This window comes from Mastigoproctus giganteus, chromosome 2, assembly GCF_048544385.1.
Source record: "Mastigoproctus giganteus isolate SK-2022 chromosome 2, ASM4854438v1, whole genome shotgun sequence".
NCBI lineage: Eukaryota > Metazoa > Arthropoda > Arachnida > Uropygi > Thelyphonidae > Mastigoproctus > Mastigoproctus giganteus.
In genome coordinates, this window is record NC_143576.1 from 124940369 (window position 1) to 124957629 (window position 17261).

General features: G+C 37.6%; 1 protein-coding gene across 1 annotated transcript in view; it reads left to right on the forward strand.

The window, feature by feature from the left end:
• Nucleotides 1-17261, forward strand: part of alpha-Man-Ib (alpha-Mannosidase class I b) — a 189605-nt gene that overhangs the window by 92075 nt on the left and 80269 nt on the right. The gene's annotated exons all lie outside the window — the stretch shown is intronic.

Here is a 17261-nt window from a genome sequence, read left to right on the forward strand (position 1 = left end):
TTATACGTCGAAGAAAACGAGCCACCGTTATCGCTTCGACGTAAGCAGTTGTCTTTAAAGTATGCTTTAAAACTGAAATCCCTGCCAGACCATCCTATGTGGCCATTCGTTTTTGAGCCACGATGGGAAAATTTATACAATACCCATAAGACTGCCAATCGTCCTTTTGGTATTCGTCTCCAAGAGCTACTCAAAGAACTTAATATCAAGGTAGACAAGGTTGCCCAAACACCAAAGCAACCCTTTCCACCCTGGCATGCTCATGTTCCGGCATGTTACTTGTCCCTTAGAAATTGGGGAAAGTCGGACACTCCATCATATCTACCTGCAGCTTTACTCAGCACACCGAGCTGAACATTCTGACTTCGCGTCAGTTTACACAGACGGCTCGAAGTCGGACTCATATGTGGGATCTGCTGCTGTCTTTACAGACAGCTCTACATCGGAGCAGATTCCCTCTGAATGCAGTATATTTACTGCAGAGCTGCATGCTATAGAGTTAGCCTTGGATCACATTAGTGAATGTCCATACCAACGGTTCATTTTATATTCCGATTCTCTCAGCGTGTTACAGGCTTTAATATCTGTAAGATATAATCCTCATCCAGTTCTGTCTAGTATTCAGCAGAAGATTCACTTCCTCCTTGGACGTGAATATGATATCCGCTTCTGCTGGATTCCCAGCCACATTGGGATTAGGGGAAATGATTTGGCTGACACCGCAGCCAAATCAGCAGTCCCCAATAATAATCGCTGCCTGTCAGTCCCCTATACAGACTAAGGCAAACAATACAGCAGAAGATACATTCCCAATGGCAGGATTTGTGGAATGGACAGACTGGGAATAAACTATATCGTATAAAGCCTGTAATTGAACCGTGGCAGTCTAGTCTGCGCAGGAATCGTAAGGAGGAAGTTGTTCTTGCCCGGACCCGCATTGGACATAGTCATTTGACTCATTCTTTTTTGCTGAGGGCTGATTACCCTCCTATGTGTGAGTCCTGTGGCACAATTTTATCAATTAGACACATTTTAATTGAATGTCCAGATTTTACCAATATCCGTTTTACCGCTTTTAACCATCTGACTGAGCCGTATACACTCAGTCAGATTTTATCTGACAATGACAATGTGTCTGCTGTTTTTAGCTTTTTAAAATCAATAAATATTTTTACTCGTATATAAAATTTTTACACTTTTCTTTTATATATTTGTTATACCTTTTGACATAGTGACCTAACTAATTAGGTCACTGAAAGTTTAGAATTTTTTATAAATGACCTGGTCTTGGCGCATTATAGCCTTAGTAGTTAATGCGCCAATACAACCAAACCAAATTCAGTGTAAAATGTAGGGGATGTGATGTAATTAGACATATACAAACAAATAAGTATAAGAATATGTATAGTGCATTGAAATAATTGTGAGAAAATACAAAGTGAAAAAGATAGGTGCTAATAAAATTCAGTAATCACATTTCTCATTGTAATAAATTAATTATTTATAAATTATTATATAATAATGTGCTCTTTTAGGTTTTGGAATATACCCTTACAATCCTTTTACATTTATTTTGTTTATCTCAGTTTATTGCACAATTCAAACTAAAAAAATTTTGGGTTATCAGCCATTTACTTCAGGAGAATGGCTTTTCAGGCTGAACATGGATGCAGCTTTACAGAAATTTGAAATGATTCATTTAGTGGAACAGGTGATAATAAAATTCAGTAATCACATTTCTCATTGTAATAAATTAATTAGTAATAAGTTATTATAAGTAATTTATAATATATACATGCTTATATACCAATATATACCAATGAAGTATACAGCATGTATTTTGTTATACTGCCACTCCCAATGTATGTTTAAACAAGGTTCCAGAATGCCATTCTGTTACATGTCTCCACAAAAATAGCCCTGATATTGTCATGTATGCTGAATATTTATTTACATAATTTATCATAGAACACAACTCTCCTCTGAGTTTTTGCTAATCATGGAATAATTTTGTTCAGAAATATGTTTTCTGATAGTTAAATAGCAAAAAAAATGGATGTGAACAAAAACAGCAGATACTGTTACTGAAATTGGCTAGAGAGGGAAAGAGGAGGTAGTGATGGCTTTTTTGGAAAATTTGGTGTTTTTGATTACTGCAGATGGCAGTAGGCAAACTAAGATAGCATCTCAAAGATAGCAAGACTAAAGCAGTTAATATGCAGTTACAGGTAAAATAAATACTCAGTCAATTATTTCATTATCTCAGAACTATTTCATAAATTAACAGTACAATTTCATAAATTAACAGCACAGGTTGCAGCAGATAATTATGCTTGCAACTGCTTTTCTTAAGTTGATGAGTGAATATATTATCCAAAATGCCTCTTAGGGTACAATTTTTCTATCATTTAGATTTTACTAATGAAGAAAATGGTTTTTACCTGAATATCTTCTGAAGTGAACAAGTTTCCTGCTTCCTCTATATATTATCTACATCTTAAAAGCTTCAACTCTTGACTTTCTAGACTGCCAGACCTGCAGTGATGCAAAGTAGTTTACAGTTCCATAAATATGGTATTTACACAGGAATGTCAATAATTTCCTGCTTAACCTACTTTTTGGAGTATTTAAACTAATACCGATTATTTCTGCCATTTCTCTAGATGACTAACTCTTTGTAACAGAATGCTTATGTCATAAATACATCAATATTTAACTGATATGCAGTAATTATGGTGGGACTGTTAGTAATCCTGGGTATAACCCCCATGTGCAAGCACACTGTGGGTGACCACCCAAGTGTGAACCAAAGTAAGCAGGAGTCAAGGTGTGGTGCTCACACCACATGGAGGAATGCCGCCCCTCTGTATTATTGCCGCCGGGCTAGCCGAGTGGGTAAAGTACCTACCCGGCAACCCAAAGGTCGCGGGTTCGATTCCCGCCTCGGGCTTGGATCAAAGTACTGCAAAAACCTTGGGAGGTGCAATATGGCCACAGAAGCCGATGCGCCAACAACTACCAAATCAAAAAAAAAAAAAAAAAAACCCCTCTGTATTACCAGGCAATACTAGGTAGTAGATGACTCTCATTAAAGGATGGTAATACTACCACTTTGCTTATTGGAGGCTTGAAGCGGTGAAACCCATGTTTAGTCTCCAGAGCTAAGTTCTAGTCAACCTTTCCGCATCTCTTCCATCATGATGGAAGAGATGGGGAAAGGTTGAGATTAAGATTGACATCATGGCAAGATCCAATCTTCCTTACATTTCGAGGGTACACCTCTAAAATGGTGTTTGCAGGCTAGCCGCTAGTTACTACACCAGACCGAACCTATTGGTAACTCTCCAGGAGGTTTCTGGATCAGCTAGTGTATAATCTTGCTACCTCTACTCTGCCAGATAGCGAATGGAGGAAGTCTGAGTAGTGTGTATGCGGGGGGCATTGTCGAGGCCACGTTATCTCACGGATCTGGGTATATTCTTACCATGTGTACACCATATCCAAATATTTCATTACTTCATACAGCATGTCTTCCCCCCCCCACTTTTTCTTACTATTGAATACACCATGAATTGTCAAACTAATTGAGTAAGCTTATCTGTGAAAAGATCTAAACCTCCTAAACACTTCTAGTTAATTTCACAAATATACGTGGTCTCAGTTCTAATCTCATTGATGTCCATTTCCACATGCAGTCTGCCAAACCCCATGTACTTTTTCTGACAGAATCTCAGTTACTGGTTGATTCAACTACTGCTCATCTCAGTTGCCCAAATTATTCACTGTATGATTCTTTTCGCCTTAAAGGTGGTACTTGTGCAGGTGTCCATTCTGATATTTCCTGTCAAAGACTTGGTAATTTGGCATCTCCTCTCTTTCGATCTTCTCTGGCTTAAAATGTCTCTACCTCATTCTGTCAAATTCATCTGTTGTCCGTACCATTCTCCCAACTCCACTAATCACTTGGACCTCTTTGACTTCCTCTCTTTGCAACTTGACTTTCTCCAGTCCAACTTTTCTAACAGTGTGGTAATTTTCCTTGGTGATTTTAATGTTCACAACTCCAGCTGGCTTCCATTTTCTAGTCACACTGACCCAACTAGTCAAGATGCCGAGGTTTTTGCAATTACTAATGACTTCGCACAGATTGTTCATTTACCTACCAGAATACCGGAGAGTCTTAACCATACAGCCAACATGCTTGATCTTTTTCTCGCAAACAACCTTTCTAAGTACAGGGTCGAAGTGAGTGGTCCTTTAGGCACCTCAGATCACAACTTGGTGATTGTCTCTTCACCAATGGAGCCTTTATCTCATGGCTATTCCCAACCTCACTTTGTTTGCATTACAAGAATGCAAAATGGGATGAAATGCAAGATTTCTTTTCCTTCGTTGTCTGTACCATTCTCCCAACTCCACTAATCACTTGGAGCTCTTTGACTTCCTCTCTTTGCAACTTGACTTTCTCCAGTCCAACTTTCCTAACAGTGAGGTAATTTTCCTTGGTGATTTTAATGTTCACAACTCCAGCTGGCTTCCATTTTCTAGTCACACTGACCCAGCTGGTTGAGATGCTGAGGCTTTTGCAATTACTAATGACTTCATACAGATTGTTCATTTACCTACCAGAATGCCTGACAGTCTTAACCATACAGCCAACATGCTTGATCTTTTTCTCACAAACAACCCTTCTAAGTACAGCGTCAAAGTGAGTGGTCCTTTAGGCACCTCAGATCACAACTTGGTGATTGTCTCTTCTCCAATGGAGCCTTTATCTCATGGCTATTCCCAACCTCATGTTGTTTACCATTACAAGAATGCAAAATGGGATGAAATGCAAAATTTCTGTTCTTCTTTTCCTTGGTCGGATTACTGTTTCAAAAAATTCTGATGTCAACATTTGCTCAGATCGTGTCAGTGAAATTATTCTTGTAGGACTGGAATACTTTATTCCACACTCCAATTTAAAATCTCGTCCTTTATCTAAGCTTTGGTTTTCCAATAAATGTGCTAAGGCTGTTCAAGAGAAGAATGTTGCATATCATAATTAGCTTGTTTCCAATTCCTTTAGTTTCATTTTCTGGTTACAACGAAGCTCGCAACAATTGTAAAGCAGTTTTTTTTTTTTTTTTTTTTTTTTTTTAATGAGAACCCCAAACATGACAGGTATTAGAACCTATGTTACTTAGTACCGTGCTTGAGTTGGAGGTTGAGAAGACGAAAGAAGATATTTGTTGACATTAGACTTGAACTTCTGTAGACATTAATTTTCAGGACATATGTATGAAGGAAGATTTTTCCAGAAAACGGCAGTTGAATGAATAAAGGAGGAGATGAAAAGTTGGTTCTGTGAGTTTGAAGCTGGACAGTAAATGGATGGTGGCAGCACGTGTTCAGACTGTTTTGAAAGAGAGAGCAGGAATTATAGAAGCCAATTCAGAAGAACAGTACCGGTGGATGTATCTGTAGAAAAGGCATGCAGCAGAAACAGAACGTCTATGAGACAGAAAGTGGAGAGCGTCTGTTAGAGATGAGTCATTAATTAACCTAAGTTCACTTTTCTGAATGGAATCTAGAAGCCTGAGAGAGGTTTTGGAGGCATCGCCTCAGATGGGAGAACAATATTCCACGGTAGGTCAGATTTGCGATTTGTACATTGTGAACAGCTGTTTGGAAGAAAAAATAACATTGAGAGCAAAAGAGAAAACCAAGTTTTTTAGAAGCAGAGGAGGCAATATTTGTAATGTGGTTGTTCCAAGAGAGAGAGAGAGAGAAGTCAGGGTAATCCCCAAAAGAGATATATCATCTTGCATAGAAATCGGAGTGTCACCAAAGATAAGCGTAGGCTTGAAGAATCCTTTTTGCGAGATATAAGGCAGGACTGAGTTTTAGAAGGATTGAAATCAACTAAGTTGTTTTTGCCCCACTGGAGAATTACCAGGAGATCAGCATTTAAGGAATTGGTAGTGGATATTCGAGAAGTTGGCAAGCCATAAGTGGATATTCGAGAAGTTGGCAAACCATAAGATGGAAGCTTGTTCAGAAGACCTTTATGCCAAAAACGATTAAAAGCCTTTGAGATGTCAAGAGCAACTGTTTGTGTTTCACTGAACTTTTCCATTGAATTTGTCCATAAATGGATAATATAAGCCAGAATATCACCAGTGGATCAACACTGACGAAATCCATACTGGCGATTGTTAATGTGATGGAAGGATTTTATGTAGTTTAAAAGATGGTGGTTAATTGATTTCTTCATTACTCTAGAATGTGTAGAAGTAATTGCAGTGGGTCGATAATTGGATGGGAGGGATTTGTCACACTTTTTAGGAACTGGCTGGATATTGTTGTGAGCCTTGGTGTAGGCAGAAAATGAAACTGAAGTATTGGCAACAAGTCAATTACGATATGCAACAATCTTCTCTTGAACAGCCTTAGCACATTTATTGGAAAACCAAGGTTTAGATATTTTAAGGACGAGATTTTAAAGTGGAGTATGGGATGAAGGATTCCATTCCTACAAGAATAATTTCACTGTTACGATCTGATCAGATGTTGACATCAGAAGTTTTGTAACAGTAATCCGACCAAGGAAAAGAAGAAAAGAAATCTTGCATTTCATCCCATTTTGCATTCTTTTAATGCCAAACAACACTAGGATGGGAATAGCCATGAGATTAAGGCTCCATTGGAGAAGAGACAATCACCAAGTTGTGATCTGAGGTGGCTAAAGGACCACTCACTTTGACTGTGTACTTAGAAGGGTTGTTTTGAGAAAAAGATCAAGTATGTTGGCTGTATGGTAAAGATTGTCTGGTATTCTGGTAGGAAATGAACAATCTGTGCAAGGTCATTAGTAATTGCAAAATTCGCAGCATCTCGAACAGCTGGGTCTGTGTGACTAGAGAACAGAAGCCAGCTGGAGTTGTGAACATTAAAATCAGCAAGGAAAATTACTTCACTGTTAGGAAAGTTGGACTGAAGAAAGTCAAGTTGCAAAGAGAGGAAGTCAAAAAGCTCCATTAGTGGAGTTGGGAGAACTGTAGAGACAACAGATGAATTTGACAGAATGAGGTAGAGAGATTTTAAGCCACAGAAGGTTGAAAAGAGGAGATTCCAAATTACCAAGCCTCTGATAGGGAATATTGGAACAGACATATGCACAAGTACCACCTTTGAGAAGAAAGTAATCATACAGCGAATAATTTGGGCAACTGAGATGAGCTGTGGTTGACTCAACCGATAACTGAGATTCTGTCAGAAAAAGTATGTGGGGTTTGGCAGACTGCAAGTGGAAATTGCAGTCTTGCATTGTTGAGATTAGAACTGAGACCACTTATAATTGTGAAATGGACTAGGAAGTGTTTGGGAGATTTAGATCTTTTCACAGATACGCTAACTGTGTTAATTTGACAATTCATTGTGTATTCAATAGTAAGAAAAGTAAGGTGGGGGACATGAAGTAATGAAATTTTGGATATGGCATACACATGGTAAGAATATACTCAGATCTTTGATATAATGTGGCCTCGTTAATGCCCCTTGCATACACACTACTCGGACTCCCACTGGTCACTATCTGGCAGAGTAGAGGTAGCAAGATTATACACTAGCTGATCCCGAAGCCTCCCAGAGAGTTACCAATTGGTTCGGTCCGGTATACTAACTAGCGGCCGGTATACTAACTAACCTGCAAACACCGTTTTAGAGATGTACCCGCGAAATGTATGGAAGTTTGGATCTCGCCATGATGTCTATCATAACCTCAAAAGACGTCGGTCATACTGCATGATGGAAGAGATGGGGAAGGGTTGACCGGAACTTAGCTCTGGAGATTAAACATGGGTTCCACCACTTCAAGCCTCCAATAAGCAAAGTGGTGGTATTGTACCGGTTGATGAGAGTCATCTACCACCTAGTATTGTCTAGTAACACAGAGGGATGGCATTCCTCCATGTGATGTGGGTATCACAACTTAACCCCTGCTTACTTTGGTTCTCATACCTGGGTGGTCACCCACAGTGTGCTTGCACATGGGGGTTATACCCAGGATTACTAACAGTACCACCATGGTGAAGGTGGAAGCAGAAGATTTGGCTGTCACAGGCCGACTAGACTTTGCAGAAATTGGGTCCAGTTGACTTGTATCACATAAATATCTATTCCATCAGCACTTTTAGTTGACTTGTGTTGACTTGTATCACATAAATATCTATTCCATCAGCACTTTTAGTTGACTTGTGTTGACTTGTATCACATAAATATCTATTCCATCAGCACTTTTAGACTCAGATATGCCAGACAGCTTGTCTGGCATATCTGAGAGAATGTCTGCGACAACCTCAAGGACCACATATTAATCAGTCTAAACTAAATTTTGAACAGGCTAAGTGTAGGAAACTTGCTTCTTGCATTCTAATGGTAGCTGAGCGTTCTGGTCTCTTGCGAAAGCTATTGGCTGCAACCTTTGCCCATCTCTGCCCCCAAAAACTTGATGGTTCTGTTATCACTTCAGCCAAGGATAAAGCTGACTTGCTAGCATCCCATTTTTCTTTGAACTCGTGTATTAATGATATTGGTAAAACACCTCCCAACATTTCCAACATGCTCCATTCAGTGCTTCCTGTGGTTTTCCATCAAAAGGATATCAGAAGGATTTTGACAAAATTGTTGCTCGAAAGCTCCAGCTCCTGATGGTATTTCTCCACTTGTTCTCAAAACCTGTGCCCCTGAACTTACTCCTGTTCTTTGCCGCCTTTTTTCACTTTCTTATTCCAAAGATGTTTTTCCTTCTGCTTGGAAATTTGCTCATATCCAGCCAGTTCCTAAAAAGGGCGACAAATTCCTCCCATCTAATTATTGTCCCATTGCAATTATTTCTACTCTTTCTAAAGTAATGGAGAAATCAATTAACTGCTAATTATTAAACTACCTAGAAACCTTTCGTCTGATTAACGATCGCCAGTATGGATTCCATCAGTGTCGATCCACTGGTAATATTCTGGCTTATGTTACCCATTTATGGACAATGAGTAACATAAGATTCAATGGAAAAGTTTGGTGAAACACGAGCAGTTGCTCTTGACATCTCAAAGGCTTTCGATCATGTTTGGCATAAAGGTCTTCTAAACAAGCTTCCATCTTATGGATTGGCAACTGTTTTTTGTAATTGGTTATCCAGTTTTCTCTCTAATCGCTGACTGAGCGTGATAGTAGATTGCTCTCTGTCTTCTAAATTCTCCATTAATGTTGGTGTACACCCAAGGTTCAGTTCTTTCCCCCACCCTTTTCTTCGTATATTAATGACCTTCTTCCATTGACTGGAAATCCTATCCATAATTTTTCCGATGATAGCACATTGCATTCCACTTTTTGGTTTGAGAAACCTTGCCCTGCCCAATCAGCTTCAACTTCTGGAATATCCGCTGTCAATTTCTTAAATGCCGATCTCCAGGTAATGCTCCAGTGGGGCAAAGACAACTTAGTTGATTTCAATCCTTCTAAAACTCAGTCTTGCCCTATATCTCGCAAAAAGTAATTCTTCTCCTATGCTTGTCTTTAGTGACAGTGCGATTTTTCGGCACGTTGATATATCTCTTTTGGGGATTACCCTGACTTCTAATCTCTCTTGGGACAAGCACATTACAAATATTGCTTCCTCTGCTTCTAAAAAACTTGGTTTTCTCTTTCATTCTTGGTGTTACTTTTCTTCCAAACAGCTGTTCACTCTGTACAAATCGCAAATCCCCCTACCATAGAATATTGTTCCCACATCTGGGGCGGTGACCCCAAAACCTCTCTGAGGCTTCTAGATTCCATTCAGAAGAGGACGGTTAGGTTAATTGACCCATCTCTAACAAAGTCTCTCCACTTGCTGTCTCATAGACGTACTGTTTCTGTTGCATGCACGGAGAACAGTGCCTCTGCATGGGCACTGTTCTTCTGAATTGCTTCTATAATTCCCACTCTCTCTCTCTTTCAAAACTGTCCAAACACTTGCCGCCACCAGCCAGCATCCATATACTGTGCAACTTCAAACTCACAGAACCAACTTTGTATCTTCCTCGTTTATTCATTCAACTGCCATTTTCTGGAACAGCCTTGCTTCATACGTATTTCCTGAAAATTACAATCTACAGAAGTTCAAGTCTAATGCCAACAAATATCTTCTTTCATCGTTCCAACCCAAGCACAGTACTAAGTAATATAGGTTCTATTACCGCTCGTGTTTGTGGTTTTCATAAAAAAAAAAAAAAAAAAAAAATTATATCCCAGATAAATAAATTCTGAAAGAATGAATACTGAAATATTTTTACTTCTTTATAGTTAGCTATATACAGATTACAGAATCATAAATGTAAACTAACATTTAGCTTATTTGTGCTTATTGGTCTACTGTAACTCTCTCTCTCTCTCTCTCTCCCTCTTCCCCCCCACCAAACTCCCATCATTATTATGGCATTCCAGACTGTTGTTAAATATACTTTCTTATGCAGCCATTATTGGACACATTCTAAAATGATCATTACACATGTTTTGTGAATGTTAGACTTGAAAAAGGAAAATATTTACAACAAATGTATTTTTACCAAATTGACATCACAGATTTAAGAGTCATTTATTTTTATATGTGCTTTTATTTATATTTTAATTGTGAATAGTATATGTTTATACCAATTTTAGTGTTTAACAAATTGGGAAGTGTAAGTGTGTAGTGGCAGTAAAGCAACAACGTGGTTGAGTTAACACTAAAGCAACAACGTGGTTGAGTTAACACTAAAGGCTGTCTTGGTAAGATGAGTACATTTCTTTATTTAAAGCAGGGGTGGCCAACAAGTTGATTGCAGCTTTAATTTTGGTTGATCACGATGAATATTAAATATACAGCCAGTTCTTCTATAATGCATATTTTCCCAAGGTGAATTTGTTCCAACTCGACTGTTATATTATGGAACAGTGCGACTATAACATGATTTTCGCATTGGCTCGTGCGATTTCGTTTACAAGTAACACCAGGTAAACATAAAACCTAGCTGAATGAGTCAATCTGCGTAGCAATACAAACAAGTTTACAAAGATTAAAAAATCTCAAATGTATGAGTAGTTAACACGATCTTATTGCATTTGCGATAATACCGATAGCTGGAATTCTGTGGTTTTTATGTTATTTTGATGAAATGTTTCTCCTTCCATGGCATTTTCAATCATATAAAAAACATAAATAAATTTTCAGAATCTTCTCTTTATTCCTATTTTTTAAGCTTCGTATACTTGCTGTTACTCATATCTCACTTGTGCAATTTGTGCGTGCCGTGCCGTGTTATTGATTGCATATACTTTTTACTGTTTTAAATTTTACAATCCAAAAAAAAAAAAAAGTCAGTGAACAGAAATATCAATTAGTATGTATATATTACAGTGCTATATTTACTATAATATTTAATTATTTATTAGAAATTTAAGATGTTTAAACCTGTGTTAGCAATTTTATATGGTTTCTAAATTTTTTGGTGTTTTACTTTCCAGAATGAACTTTTTTTTTTTGAATGCTCTGCCCTTAGCCCCATTTTTCCCAGAAACCCTGTTGTTTTTATTGTGCGAAATACCATAACTGATGCTATATAAGCTTGCTTTCTTGCATCGTATGCCTTTATTCATGCTAATGCTAATAAAGCAGAGATTTTTAGGAACACATGTACGCATTATAGCAGAACTGACTGTATATAAACAATACGTTAGTCAAAATCTAAATGTTCTTATTATTATTATGCACCCCGCTGCATATTCGTATTACAAATAAGTTGAAACACGTTACTACTCTTGTTGTTATGCAGCCACTAGGATTGTCTAGTGAAAATTTACGCTGATATGTTGTGGACAGCATAGTGTATGTGTTGAATTATATTTAGCTTACTTAATATTAATAACTGGACAGTACTTATACGTTAATTTAATACCTTTTGATTTAAAATGAATACTATGAAAAAGAGTAAAATGTATCGTTTTCATCAAGAGTGGGAACTAGAATACTTTTTTGTAATGATAAAAGAAAAATGTTGTTGTTGTTTGAGTTGCAATGCTTCCGTGGCTATTCCCAGAAAAGGAAATTTAGAAAGCCACTTCAACACACGCTCCATGATAAATATCAATCAGATTTTCTGCTTAATAGCGATCTTACAAAAAATAAATTAAAAGAACTTAAATCCAGATTATTCGCACAACAAATTTTTTCATGACACCTAATTTACAATATAAAGCAGTAACTGTAGCATCAATTAAAGTGAGTCATCTTGCAAAAAAATGCATACCATTTTCTGATGGTCAATTCATCAAAGACACATTTTTAGAAATAACAGATTCTCTTTTTGAAAATTTTAAGAAAAAAAATGAAATTAAAAGTGCTCTTCAGGATCTGCAATTAACTTGAAATACTGTGATGCAATGCATCGAAAAAATGAGTAAAAATGTGAGCGAACAGTTGCACGCTCATATTGCTAATTGTGTGTCCTTTTCTTTACAACTGGATGAATCTACAAATGTCAGTGATACAGCTCAATTGCTCATTTTTATTCTTATGGTTTTTGGATGATTCTGCCACTAGAGAACTGCTGGGTATGGTTTTGTTAAAAGAAAGAACTAGAGGTCTTGATATATTTAACGTATTCAAAAATTTTATTGAAAAAATTAAATTACCACTATTTAAGCTCGTATCAATAACAACAGATGGAGCTAAAGCAATGACGGGGCATCTTAATGGATTCATCGCATTGTGCCAAAAGGATGATGAATTCCCAGATTTTTTGAGTTACCACTGTATCATCCGCCAACAAGTGTTAGCCAGCAAGAGATTAAATACTAAAAGTGTTATGGACATAGCTTTCAAAATTGTGAATTCCATCAGAGGACAGTCTCTTCAAATGAGACTTTTCAAAATGCAACTCGATGAAAATGAGCCAGATCTAAAATTACACACAGATGCAAGGCGACTGAGTCGGAGTAAGTTTCTACAGAGATTTCGAAATTTGCTGAATGAAATTAAAAAATTTGTTGATCTAATGGGAGATGATTATCAGCAGCTACAAGATACGGAGTGGTTGTGTGATCTGGCTTTTTGGTAGATTTTACCAGTAAATTAAGTGTTTTGAATTTGGAATTACAAGGAAAAAATAAAAATGTGGGTGACATGGTTAGTAGTATTTCTGCGTATAAATATCAATTTTTGACAATGACTAAGGATCTCAAAGAAAAAAAATTCGACCATTTTGCAAATATGCAAGATCATTTGCAAAAATATATTGTTTTTGAATTTAATAGTGAGAAATATGTTTCTGAAATTGAGAAAGTTTTGGATGATTTCGAAACCAGATTCCGTGATTTTAAAACAAATAAAGATATTGTTCAATACATTTCTTATCCATTTAATGTCAACTTAGATACGAAACAAATTGCAGAAAAAATCACTGAGATTTTTCACATGGAGAAAATATTACTTGGAAATATGGTTTCTGAGAAAACTACCCAAAAAAAAAAAGAGTGAACTTTTAAATTCCTGTTTTGGTTCTACTATTGATGGTTCGACTGTTGATGATCCTGCTCAGATAGCCAACAAACTGAATGAGTATTTTGCGTCTACATTCACATATGAGGAGTTATGGAAGGAGAAATGCCAGAAGTTTATCAAACTGTAAGAGGGTGCTTAATGATTTTGTAATAACTGAGAGCAAAGTGGAAGAGAAATTGTTGAAGTTAAACATAAGAAAGGCTCATGGGGTTGATGGGATCTATCCAGTTATATTAAAGAGGTGGCAAAGAAACTAAGCAAACCCTTATCCATAATTATGAGAGCATCCTTGGACTCAGGGGAGGTCCCCATGGACTGGGCGCCTCCGTAGCCAGGTGGGAAGGAGCAGCAGTGCGTAGCATGCGCTTCTTGATTAGACCGGGGTTCGAGCCCGTCACCACCAAATACGGAGGATGTGGAAAGGTCAGTGAATGACCACCGCATATCCCGGAGCAATATGGCCTTAGTTGCTAATGCTCCTAACAAACAAACAACAACAACCCCATGGACTGGAAATGTGTCAGTGTATCTCAATTCACAAAGGGGGAGTCGAAGGGTGACACGAGTAATTACAGACCAGTTCTGTTCTGGGTAAAATAATGGAGTCTCTGGTTAAAGATGCATTGCGGGATCACCTAGACAAGATTGCAGCAATCATTCAGACACAGCATGGTTTTGTTAAGGGAAAGTCTTGTCTGACAAATTTGATTGGATACTATGACGTGGTTACAAATGAACTGGATGCAAAAAATAATTTTGATATCATATACTTGGATTTCTGGAAAGTTTTTGAGACTATTGCACACGGAAGACTACTATACAAATTGGAACAGAATGGTATTAACGGTAAGTTGCTACAACGGATAAAAGGATGGTTAAGTGGAAGAAGATAGAGAGTGGTAATCAATGGGTACTCTTCTACTTGGACTAATTTTATTAGTGGTGTCCCTCAGGGTTCAGTGTTGGGCCCATTGTTGTTTTGTCACTGATATTAATGAAGGTATTATCAAGATTAATGTCAAAGTTTGCAGATGATACAAATGCCGGCAGGATTGCTAATAAAAGTAATGGCAGTGTGCTACTGCAACAGGATCTAGAAAATTTGGGCAGATGGACTGAGAAGTGGCAACTGAAGTTTAACATTGACAAATGCAAACTACTGCATATGGGTAGAAGTAACCCCAGAGAAATGTACAAACTATGTGGTAGAAAATGAAAAAGACCTGTGGTAGAAAATGAAAAATGAAAAATGTGGTAGAAAATGAAAAAGGGAGTAATTGAGTACTCAGATATGAAGTTTTCTGAGCAATGCAAACAGGCTGCCAGAGCAGGTCATGGCATTTTGTCGATGATATACAGGAATTTTGCTAGCAGGGAAAAGGAGGTGATTATCTCTTTGTATAAGGCAATGGTCAGGCCATGCCTTGAGTAGCGCATACACGTCTGGAGGTCTCATTTTAGGAAGGATGTAGATTTACTTGAGCGTGTACAGAGAAGGGCACAAAAAGATTGGTGAGGGGAACAAATGGGTCCTCTTACCAAGAGAGGCTTAAGTTTTGCAAAGTGCAGCAGCTGGAGACTAGGCACATGTGAGATGATCTAATTGAGGTGTATAAGGCCTTGAATGGGTTGAGCACACTGAATTCTGATGGGATTCTTCCGCTTGCTCAGATTATGAACCTAGGGGGCGGTATAAATTTAAATTGAGGAAAGACAGTTGTAGAAAAGATGTGTGGAAATTTGCCTTTAGCCAATGGGTGGTTAATTGCTGGAACAAACTTGCATCTGTCATAGTGGAAGTTGATAGCTTAAATAAATTTAAGGAGGAACTGGACAAACATTTAGAGAAATGGTTGTGTGAATTTTTTTTTTTTTTTTGGCTGATGCTACATAAGCTCATGCTTGCTTTCTTGCATCACATGCCTCTATTACTAATATTATTAATATCTATATGAATCGGCCTTTTTGTATTTGAAAAAAAAGAATCACTCTACACTTACGGACTTGCATACAGAAGATGCTTTATGGTCGGGCCTGTCACGGTATATCCCCGATTTTGAAACTTGGCAGATGGCATGAAGACACAAACTTCACATAAATTAAAGTATGTATGAATTTAATATAAGAATTCTGAATTATATTTAATTTTAAAATTTATAAACATTTTTCAATATGTGTTGATTAACTTTTTTAACCATGGAAATTAAATTCTTGAGATGGTAGATCGTGGCACATTTTGAATCAAAAAAGTAGATCGCATCACAAATTATGTTGGCCACCTCTGATTTAAAGCATTGGTTATGGAACTGATGCATTCAATAAAGCATTCTTATGATTATTATCACCAGTAGAAATAACTTATTTAAGCACTGTACATTATGTGACTTTTCTTTGTCTTGAAATGCCTTGTAAATACTGGGAATATGTCTCTTGTGACAGAAAAAGATGTGCTTGGAAAGGCTACACCCATGTATTTAAGTTAAGAAAAAGAGTTGCCGATTAGATATAAGAATATCTAGGGTATATAAGAATACCCTAATTACTCTTTGAGTGAAAGAGTAATTAGGTATCGAAACAACTCTCACTTAACCATATGTAGCTAGAGCTAATGTCAGTTTAAAGAGAGGAGTTGGATATACTTAGATGAAATATGTAACAGGATGTATATGATATAATAATAATTATTGTTATTTATTAGTTAAGTATTGTTATTTATTAATTGAATATTCAAACGAACAACAACGTGGTTTTAGAGCCTAACTATGTGAAGGTAGAGCTTAAAGTCAGTTTAAATGTTGGAGATACCTGGATAAAAATAAGTGACAGGATAATAATAGTTATTGTTATTATTTCATTTTAAGACTGATAGTTCACATCTGTTTTTCCTGTGGCATTTTGTTGATTATAATGCTAAAAATAATATTGATTTATGTAACAACAAAAGTCAGCCCTCTATATCCAGGGATTTATTTCATTCTCCTGGCATAGTAAAAACTTGACTTCACTGAGCCATTAAATAATTTTTACTGTAAAAAGTAAAGTAAAGTGCAGCCGTTATCAACCCACTGCAGGATGGAAGCCTCCTCAACAATTCATGCTGAGGGAAATGGACCATAATCTGCCACGCTGGTCCAGTGCGGGTTGGCAGATCGACCGTATTCAGCAGTCAGGGGCTTGAACCCCGGTCTACTCAAAGAGCGTGTGCTACTGCACTCCCGTTCCTGACCACTTGGCTACGGAGGCCGTCATTTTTACTGTACCTTATGCTATATAATATTGGTGTAAATACACCATAGAAAACTCTTAAACAAAAAAACTACGTTTGTAGTTTGAAGGGGCATCATTTTATCTATATCTCATATTGTGCTCCTCCTTCACAACAAGTTGTCATGTATTGCACTACCTCAAATAAGTAACGCTTCACCAAAAGAGAAGACTATTGTTACTTATTCTCAGTGGGCACCACCACCACCCAGATGGCACCGTTTCAAGGCTTGTTGGCCCTTCATCGGTGGGTGCCCTTCATCGGTGGGTGGGCAGGCACCCTGGTATTGTAGACATGACAATCCATGTTATCCAAGACATGACAATCCATCTTCACAACTGGATTGTGATGTCTGCAATACCAGGGTGCCTGCCCATCCACCGATGAAGGGCCAACAAGCCTTGAAACGGTGCCGTCTGGGTGGTGGTGCCCACC